Source organism: Macrosteles quadrilineatus, unplaced genomic scaffold, assembly GCF_028750875.1.
Source record: "Macrosteles quadrilineatus isolate MER2022 unplaced genomic scaffold, UCM_ALF_1.0 Scaffold_3__2_contigs__length_128488019, whole genome shotgun sequence".
NCBI classification, from domain to species: Eukaryota; Metazoa; Arthropoda; class Insecta; order Hemiptera; family Cicadellidae; genus Macrosteles; species Macrosteles quadrilineatus.
In genome coordinates this window covers 57,883,966-57,895,561 of record NW_026542596.1, presented here as the reverse complement: position 1 = coordinate 57,895,561, position 11,596 = coordinate 57,883,966, and positions in this window count along the sequence as shown.

The window sequence follows — 11,596 nt, the reverse complement described above, 5'->3', positions numbered from 1 at the left end:
TTCCTACTATTGAAGAAATTAAAATTAAGCAACTTCTACTGGAAAATGACTATTGTTAATTTTCACTACAATATCAATATAACTACTACTCAAATTAATTATAATTTAGATGTGCTAATATGATTGACCTATATATTGATGATACTTCCTTAAATACTACTGATTAAAAAACGGTTGGTAAAACAACAGGAATTCATTTAGAAAATGTAAATATTAGATTGTTAATAAACTTTTTCGTCTTTTCAATGGTGCTTAAATATAATATGTTTTATCAATGCTTTTAACTCACTTTTCCAATACTTGCTAAATATAACATAAACCGCAAAAAGAATCTAATAATTCGATTCTCTTACACTGCAAAAGTATAGAAATCCCGAGTGAAATACAAAACTAAGTCAAGTGTTTAAGCACCTAGACAACCCCATTATAACCAATATTGTAGGAGAAAAATGTCTTTTTAAAATTTAATTTTAACCACTTTTCTATAAGAATAGGCATTAGTAATCCATGTGATAAGTAAAATTAAGCATAGTGCAGTTTTTAATCTAAAATTTGTTACATTTTTATCTTATAGTTACAATATAAATGAGATGTTTAAAAGTGTATACGTTGTATGTGTATCAGGGAACAACAAATTTCATTTTCACGTTTATCGAATCTCTTTTAAGAGAACCATGAGGTAGTGTAACTACCGGTGAAGACTTTCTGTAGTTTACGTCACATTTGACGAACTTGTCACCAACTAATATGTAAGAACTTTGATAGAAAACTTTAAGTGAGTCCCATTCAACATTTTTATTTTATAATAAACTGGCTTCAGCTAATACGGGACGAGGCAGACAAAAACCTAAAACTAAAAAAATAAATAAATAAGAGTATTGTCTGGTAATGCAATTAACATGCATTTTATATGGGAAAATTAAGTTTTGGGTTTTTTACTCAAATACTATGAGAAATAGACAGTATGTGTAAATTGGAAAGTTTTTAATCTTAACAAGACCCTTAAAATGATATGCTATTTGATATGTTGCCATTTGATTTTTTTGATTAACCGGGCTACTAAACTCAGAAAAAATCTTTTTGGTAAAAATTATCATTTTGAAAATTTTTACATGTGACACATCATTGTAAAGCTGTGTTTACCAGGATTACAAATTTTCAATCAGAACGGGAAAATGTTTAGCGGTTTTAAAAATACAGAGTATTATACACACAAAATTCACAGCTATTTTGAAACAAATTGAGATAATTGAGTTTTATTTCACCAAAATGTTGCTTTAAGCTAGACCTTTCTTAAAATATGCAATGAAATATAGGTTGACAATAGGAAATTCCGAGATTCTAACCCATAACCATAACTTCTGGAACACCCTGAGCTTGGATCATGTTCTAAGTAATTTAAATGGATTCTTCGTACGTGATTTATAGGAGAATAATTTTATTTTGCGTATCTAAGTGAAAACATACTCCTGTAAAAGTATGTGTACTGATGGTCTGCCTCACCCTGTATATAATGGGATGTTTAATTTGGTATTCAAAGTCTATGCCGAAACTCTTCCCACTTTAGTTATCTCTTTTTGTCACTGAATAGATCATATTTAGAATGTTTCCAAAAAAACTTAACTATCATTGTTTTTCATAACGTGAATGAAATCAACTTCAACTTTCCGAGTGAAATGTGACGTAAAGAGGAAAGTCTTGTACTATCTCACTGTTAGTACTTCTTTGTAGAAAATACCTGAATAATGTAGCACGCTTCTAGGTTATGTAGATGTGTCCCACGCTACGCTTGCTTAAACATTTCTGTCAACCAATCCCGTTCTGTTTTAGTGTTGTCCACCATCACAACACTCCCGAGTAAAATGCCAAACTATCCGATAAAATAGGATACTGTACTACAGAGGCCTTATTGCAGTTCATCAACTATAATTTTGTACATAACTCATTTGTGATGTCGGAAAACAGATATTTTTACAAGGTGTTTTGTTATATAGTAAACATATAACTAAGTAGCAGACATCTTATTGTATGTATTAATGTTACTGTGTTTATTGTTACTTATGTATGAATATGGACATGTTGATATTTGCATTTATGTGTAGTATAAATCAATAACCATAAGCTCAAATATACACTTTGTAAAATTGATATGGTTTGGTAAGAAATTTGAACATAAAATAAAATTATTATTATTACGTTTTTGAGTTTTCAGTGTCTTAAGCAGCCATATCCTTATTAGTGAATTTCCCATATCAGGAATAAACCATCACCGTAGGTATGATATTTAAAGGCCTCTTTTGCTTGGAGCGATTGGCAATGCGCTATGCGATAGTAGCTGGGCACGGTTCTAACGGAGTTTGCATTGTCCTGTTTTGCTTAGAGCGACTGTCGCAAGAGTTGCTAGCCTCAGTCGCGGACCACTGCCCTGGGTATCAGTCTTGAGTGTGGACGGTATGGTTATCTTGAGTGTGGGGGGTTCTTCCCGGAACCTCAATTGAGTCAAGGGTGTCGCCACCTCTGGTGGATAGGTTCATCCGGGTGGGTCCCACTTCTATACCTGCCTCCTTTTGGGAAACCCTGATGGCCTGGCAGTGATGTTGGGTCTGACGGGCAAACGAAGTAGATCGGGTGCTGGGTCCGAGCCCGCCAGGGGTATCTGGGGATCTATCGCTCTGGTTATCTCTGGTTTCCCAGCAACTGGGTAAGGCCTCGATCGGGTAGTGGTGTAAATGGGAGGTTGGGGTTCGCTGACGGTCCCCTTCCTTCTGGCTATTGATGGCGGGTTTGCCTGTCAGGGATTAGATAGGTCCCGAGTGTTACTTGCACTAAATGCGTCGGGGCGCTCTACCATGGTCCTCTAGGCCCCGACCTAGTGGAACCCAGGTGGAGTGACGCTTAAACAAGTAGCCGGAAACCCTGGTTAGGATTGAGGGGCAACCCTCTTTCCGAAGGGTCTGCTTCGGCAGCCGGTGAGCCTGATGACCTTAAGTCATCCGCCCATGATGTGCAAAAGGTTGATGCGTAAGCTTCGGCCTACATCATGGGGCCCGGGTAAGTCTCACGACAGGTACCGGGTATGTAGTCAGGGGGGCTTCGGCTCTCATGACAAATAATGAAATGAAATGAAAAATGGGTATCAGTCTTGCGATAATCGCACCGCAACTGATGCACAGCGACACATGCGCAGAACTTCAAAACAGTGCAGTTCACTCAGTAGGGGGTGTAGATTAATAATAGGGGTTAAAATAACCATAATTTACTTTTTGTTCACATTAATTTTTCTAATCATGTGCGGTTATAATTGTACTGGTTTTGTTATATATATTTCCTTACACATTCATTTCATTTTCTACATTAAATTGTAGAAGAAACAGGCTACACTTTATTTCCAGCAAACTTTGCATTGTCATTGCTCAAATGGTTGTGTTAAAAAATTTATTGTTAATCCTCGTCTATTCGAATTTAAATATAAAATGCCTAACTGTTATACTGTTATACCAAGTATACTATGTGTTATTTACGTAGTGTGGGTGTTAATACTGTATAAGTATTTTTGTATGAATTAATCTTTTTTATTTAGAGTCCAGTTTTTATTTTCTGACATTCATGTAGGCTACTCTTATTGATATCACTAATTTTTAGCGAATTTCCCTATAGGGAAGTAGCTATTACCGTAGGTGGCATGGTAAGACCTAGGCCCGGGACTGATTTACTTTTTCATTTTGATGTCCCCAGAGGCCAAAAACACCATTCGTTCAAATTTTAATATTAATATAGCGTTTAAATCAAAGAATGTGACTAGTATGAAAAGTAATGTAGCAGAACACATGCTTAATGAGAATCATAAATTCACTAAAATAGAAACAGATATGACAGTTTTGGACTATGGATCAAAAGGAAATAAATTAGATACAAAAGAAGAATATCATATATACTGCAGCTACAAGAATGATCCAACAAATATAATCAATACAATGCAAGTTAAGAAACAAAATCCTATATATGAAAAAAGTTTTAAAATTAAAGAATATTTAACACAAACATCAAGAGGAGGATAAATTAAACAACCATAATAAAATTGTATATATATATGACAAAACTCCATGACCAAAGATTATTTTACTATACGTTTTAAGAAAAAAGAAAAATCATATATCAAGATCATCACATGATGTTTATTTGTTAATTAATTTGTTGTGTTTAAAGTGAGGTTAAATGTTACTCTTGTAAATGGCCTAAAGGTCGAAACCTGTCGAGTTTTAAAAATAAAAATAATTTCAGGGTACTGAGTTAGTATGCTTTCTTTATTATATATATATTTATATATGTGTCCGTTAGCGAGATAACTCGAGCAAAAATGATCCGATTTTGATGAAATTTTGTATAATCGTGTAAACCTACATTTATTCGAACGAGTTCGCGAACCAACATGATCGGACAATGGGAACAGGGGTATATGGGGGGTTTTATGGGGTTTTTCTAATTTTTCACCCTGAAAACATAAAATTTTGCTATTTCTTTCCAAACCATTTTGTAGAGCTCAAAAAAACAAATAATTTGGTATATTGAAGCATTGTTGTATGCCTAACGGTTACGGGAAAAATCCCAAAATAGTGTAAATTTAAAATTGCCATGTTACTCTTCTGGAAAATAAACACACTGTTGTCCGTCTATAGACATATTTTAATTAAATTTTGAAATTTTGTTTACGTTATACTAAGCTATCAATATTTCAATAAAAACCTCCTATTTTCTTCCCTGTGGCAGCAAACCTAAGTACTCAATTAATATTAATGATACAGTCCAACCTCAGTATAACGAATCTGAAGGGACCGAACTGAATATTCATTATATCAAGGATTTCGTTAAAATGAGATTCGTTATATAGAGGTTAGGTTTGCAGGAATTTCGCTAAGTCGAGGTTCAGAACCAGCGTCGGTCAATATAGGCCGGTATTTGACCTCATTAAAACACAATTAAAGTAGCATAGGCTACAATACTTTACAGTAAAGTGTTCATTGTACAGTAGAACCTTCTGTATCCAATAGTCAATGGTATAACCTAAATTATCCGGCATAATACAGTTGAGGGATCTTGAATATTGCCATAGCCTATTGCGCAATCATGACAATGGCATTGACCTTGGTACAGGCATAGACTAATGTTTTATCTATGGTACAGGTTAAAAACTTAAAATCACAGCTTGTTCTAACCCTCCTAAAACCAAGCCAAACACTACATTGCGTAGTCACAAACCATGTAAAAAAACAAAACTAAACAGTAGAAAGTTTTGTAAGCTACTGACTGCTCCGTGGTAGGCCGGTAGGCTACTTACAGTACAGTACTAGCATTGACTAGTCAATGGTACTAGTACTGATTTATCACAACAGAGGAATGTCAATAATCATCATCAACTATAGCATTGGTGTTGCTAGTTAAAACAAATCGTATTGAAAACAATAAATTATTAGATAATTCATTATAAAAGTGCATATTCATAGGCAACTTAAAGATAATAAAAACACTCGTAAATTAAGGAATGTTAAAATAACGATGTTGCTATTCTTTCTCTTTGCTTTTGTTTTTATATTCTTTCTTAGATTTCTCTATATCCAAAAATTGACGATATTCACCATATTTACTTATCACCCAATCATAGCTTACTACAGATTACGTCGTCATCAGTCCTAAGAGAATGAAATAAGTTCTCAGTTGCAACATTGCGTGCGCAGCGACAGCAGACAGAGAGATGTGTAAAACGGAGCAGACGAATGTTAGCGCAAGCGATGACGTCACCTTTCCATTTCATTTGATAAAGAAACAGATTTTCCAAAAACAATACTGGGGTGGGGGATTTGTTATATCAAGGGAAATACGTAGACAATTCGTTATGCAGAGGTTAAATTCGCAATGTAGAGGTTCTGACAATGATAAATTCGTTATATTGAGGTGTCTTATTTTAGCCGAAATCACGAAAAATTCGTTAAATCAAGGTCGTTGTTATGGTTTGTTCGTTATGTAGAGGTAAAATATACATAGTCTCTTATGGAGAGTTCTAGGGGATTAAAAAAAAATTTGTTATATCAAGGAATTCGTTGTATTGAGGTTCGTTATATCAAGGTTAGACTGTATTTAAATAGGAAATAAATCTGCCAATATTAAGGAAATAATTCAGTGGAATTCCAGCCAGGTAGATGGAAATTCGCTTAGTCTGCAGGTTTGCTGCGGCGGGGGTATTTATATATCCTATCTAGTGACATCTAGTGATACGTATCCGTCCCAAATCCTACGTATCACCATTATCACTATGTATTTTTGATCGATCCGTCTTTTGATACTTCCACTAGGGTCAAGTAGAGCCTCGTCTTCTAACTCCTCACTGAGGAGATACTTTAAAAAGTTACAAAACACACTCACGACTTCACCATTGTGAGTGCTGGTATTCAACTAACTATGAAAAATCGTGCGGCGACCGGAAATCAATTGCTCTAAGCCAAACGGCCGCCGCAACAGCGATAGTAGCTGAGCGATAATCGCTGTGCGACTATTGCTACAATCGCTCCAAGCAAAGTAGACCTTTAGACATTACAACGATTGCCTTAATTTGGTTAAATAAGATCAGTGCCACAAAAGCTGACAATTTATTTGTCCTACAGTCACATGTCAAAGTGGCCTATCTTGCACTGATTGTAGCACAGAAAGTTGCTAATTGCTGCATCTACTTACTTTTGCCAGTTTTTTTTTTTTTTCCCCGCATACCAGTATATCAACCAAAGAACACAAAACAGCAAGCTTTTATTAGGCACGTAATCCATGTTGGAAATAAGTTTACCTAATGTATGTATTACAAGCACAAACAGAATCGGTGTAGAATTGCTGCTCTCAAAATGTATGGCCAATTAGTGCAGTAGAAATAGTGTTGGAGGTGGAACTAATTGCAACATAAATTATTCCAGTTAGAAATGGTAGGTACTACACTTATAAAAAACATACTAAAAATATACATTTGTACTGTTACGCAAAATACGGTTTTTGGCCGCCATTTTAAAAAGTGTAAAATTGTTAATTATTGCTAAAAATCTGGTTTTGTATCAAATTATTAAAATTTCATGTTGGAAAAGAATATAATGGTTGAATTTAAAATATACTGTTAACAGTGATGCACTATGGGTGAAAAAAGTGCGTTTAAAAACGTGGCATTTAAAAATTTGTTTACTTATACCTAAGTTATTTTATACTTTTAAAATTTGTTTTTTTTCATTTTTGATCCTTAAACATCAAGTTTTCCAATTTTAACGACCTTTAACGACCTTTTTAACGAGCTTAAAAAACAAACAGTTTAGTATATCGAAGTGTTTTTGTACGGTTATTGGTAACGGGGAAAATTTAAAAAATTGGAAATTTAAAATCCCCATGTTATTCTTAAGGAGAATATTGTAAAATGTTGTAGTTTGCTTGTTTATGGATATATTTTGATAAAACTTTGTGGATTTATTTATTTTATACTAAATAATTGATAGTTTACTAAAAACACACTTAATTAGTTTCCTTGTAGCAGCAAACCTAGGTACTCGTTTCGTTAAACCTAATGTTAGTTATTAAATAGACTAGCAACAGAGCCCATTGTGGTTAGTCGGGTTAGCTCTTCTACCCGACCGATTTTCATAATTTTGGCCTTAAGCCGGGGGAGTTATGTAGTTAAGCCTGCTATATAGCATATGTAGCAATGTTATATAGCATTTGCTAGAAGTAGAAAAAGTAACTTTTCAAAAGTGCTATATAACACTGCTATATGTAGCAGATCCTGCTATATACAGCTAAAATTGGGCTATCCATCGGGAGTCGTTAAAGATCAAAATAAATACGTGCTACATCTAACATTGCTATATGTAGCAATGTTATACATATATTTTTCGTCTAGCATCTGCTATATGTAGCATTTAGTGCAAACAGTTCACAGTTGTAGCCTCCTGGGTGCGGACGGTTTTGCTCAGCGATCTTTGTTTACAATGGAAGGACTGGAAACGGAAAAAGACTGTGCGTAGAATCGGGATGCAATTATAAACTTAAATCAAGTGTTCCGTGGACAACCGGTGTTGTAGTCATACGTACGTTTTTGAAGCTACCGTCGCCTTATTTTGCGTTTTAATTATGGATTGTCAGCGTATTCGTCATCATTAAGGTCCCGTAATAAATCTGCTGCTCTCTACTTATTTCTCGAAGCAAGAAGCGGATGAACCTAAAACTTGCTAAAATCTTTACTTCCGTCTCTCTCTTTCTGACTTCCAAGATCACCGCGATAGCTGCCACGAACAAGTCTCTTCAGCGCACATTTCGATACGGAATGCGAATGAGGTTGTGCTACATAGCATATAGCACGAGCACCAGAATCACTAACATTGTCTGTAACTTTTTCATACAGCAAAAGTTATATAGCAATGTTATATATCAAAAGTTATATAACAATGTTATAGGCTATAGCAAAAGTTATATATGTAGAAGGTTTTTCTACATAGTGAAAATCCGGCTTTAAAACTAAAGGTATGGACGCACCACAGATTTGCCATCAAGCATCGGCATTCATTTTGACGTATATTTCGAGTCATGCACAAACTGCCTCCCTATACATTACTTATGTGAGTTAAATGTGTTTTTTTTAGTTCGTTTGACTCTTCTACCCGACCGATTTTCATAATTTTGGTCTCAAAGCTATGCAAGCACATATTTGTCTTCAAGCATCATCATTAATCCATCAAAAGTATTAATCTACAAAAAAATTTAAATTGGATTTTTTACATTTTTACTTCAATTAAAGATGTATTCAAGATGTTACATTATCCCAAATGTTGTTATCTAAAAACCTTCAGTGAAATACCAGCTTCCATTGGAATTATTCATTATTAAGATCGGACATACCTAAAGCACACTGCTATATCACAAACAACCCAAACTGTTTAAAAATGGAGTTATTTAACATCGATTTATAGTCAAAAGATTTTGCTTGCAACCTCAACAGTAGGCTAACTGTCGATGTTGACGGGTTTCACCACAGAAAACGTACTACTATAACCCAGAATGCCAACCGCATGGTAAAAAGCATTAAAAGCGGTTTGAGAGAGCTTTGCCTGTCAATCCGTAGGCAGCGCCACCAGCGTTGCTATGCTATTGCATGGCAACGCTGGTGGCGCTGCCTACGGATTGACAGGCAAAGCTCTCTCAAACCGCTTAATGCTTTTTACCATGCGGTTGGCATTCTGGGTTATAGTAGTACGTTTTCTGTGGTTTCACCTAGTAAATCTTTAAAAAAATCAAACTATCATAATTATTTGAAATTCTACACGAATTAAGCTTTCCAATGACCCATTAGTTAATAAAATCAGTCCAGTAGAACTCCAAATTTAGTTGTACAAAGATTTTAAAACTGAATTATTAGATTTAATTGAAAATCAATTAAGACAAATGGAAATTGGTTTAGTCTGCAGGATTGCTGCGGCGGGGGTATTTTGTATTACGATCGTATTTCTAAATAGTGCTTCTAACCACTATTATAACATTTTTCAGCATGAAATTTCCAATAATTTGACACCCAAAAAGTTATTTTTAAGAATATTAAAATTGTTACCCTTTTTTCAAGATGGCGGCCGAAAAAACGTATTTTGCGCCACAGTACGGATGTATATTTTTAGTATGTTGATTAGAAGCATACTACCTACCATTCACAGCAAGAATCATTTGTGTTGCAATTAGTTCTACCTTAAACTATATTTTCAATTATTTCTACTGCACTAAATGGCCACACTCAGCTTAAGCTTTAATACACAATAGTTATTTGTGTAAAAAGTAGGGGTGTGCGAATAGTGATTTTCAACCTCGAGCAGAGCCGAGCCGAGCTTTTTAAAATATTTTCGAGCTCGAGCTTTTTCGAGCCGAGCTTTTCCTAGCGTCACCTTATAATAATAATAATAATAAATCTTTATTGTCGTTTGGTATTATAAACATTTCAATAGACAAGGTCAACATGTTTTGTTACATATGTTAAATAAAATATTAAATATTCTACAGAAAATGTTAAAATAAAGTTAAAAGGATAAAGCATCAGTAATAATAAAAACTTTAAAATTAACAGGGAAAAGACCATAACAAGAACAAAGAATCACCAAGACTGCTTGGCCTCACATTTAAGCGTTAAAAAATCTTCATTCTGCAAAAACTCATCAACTGAATAAAAAGCACGACTTGTAAGCCAATCTGATAATTTTGACCTATACAAATGAATACTTTCCTGATTTCTAAAATATATTGGAAGTTTATTAAATAGTTTTATTTGCAAGTATTTATAACTTTTGATAAATTTTGATAGCCTGGCTTGAGGAATATATAAATCTTTTGATTGTCTGGTGATATACCCATGGATTGAGTTGCAAGGAACAAATTTATTCAGATTCTCTTTAACGGAAACTAAATTGTAAAAAATGAAAATATTAGAGAGTGTTATGATTTTATTTTCAGCAAAAAATGTTTTGCAACTAACCCTATCTGGAATTTCAAACATAATTCTGAATTCTGAACATTATCAAAAAAATAAATTATTAAACATTTTTCTTCAAAAAGTGCATAATAATAATAATGTTCAGTCAATTTTTAAATAAACACAATATTATTTTAATATGTCTAAAAACATTGAGAATTGTCAAGACATCAAATAGTAGATAATCACGATAAGAACTGAACTGAACTAAATTAGCAAGAAATAAAAGGATATGATTGAAGGCCTGACGAGATATGCAGTGCAGACTGAGCCAATCAGATTGTCTTTCATAACAGAACAGAGCTATCTTGAATGACAACAAAACAACTAGCAAGTCGATTAAATATGTATATTGTAACTACTATGAATATTTTATTCCATTTTGTATAAATAAATAAATATAAAAACACGTGATTATTCTTGTTGTTTTCCATGCACAAAATATTTTTGTTTTATGAATCGTATTAATCAAAAAGAACATGATTGGTTTGGATCCAAAAAGGTGAAGAGACAAAGTAAAAAGTAAAATTATATATTAAAAAATATATAATTGACATATAGAGGAAATAGACCAAAACACTAAAATTAATAGAATAACACACAAAGTAAACAAGAAATGAAATAATGAACAGGATGATTTAACACTGTCACTAAATTCTGTTATCTAGAAGGGTCGGTGAACTAATCAATAAATAGCCAAAACCAGTTTCCTCCCCCTATTCTCTCTCAGTCTCACCACCACCCCTCCCCCCCTGAGCCGGGAGGCCCAGCACTTTGTCCTTGAAACACCCTAGCCTCTGAAACAATAAACCCTTACACCCGCGATGCTGTTTTGACAACAGGGTTATGAATACATTCACTATTTTTCATTTTCCAGGATTAACTCTCAATTATTATTATTTGCAAGTTACAAATAGGAAACTACATCACATTATGGTATTCAATGACCCATGTATTATCAAAAATTAATAATCCATTACTTATTTTGATAATAAAAAGCATTCATTACAGCACGCACCACTTATTGATATTTAAATAATCATCAAAGTAACTGTTACTTAAAACAAA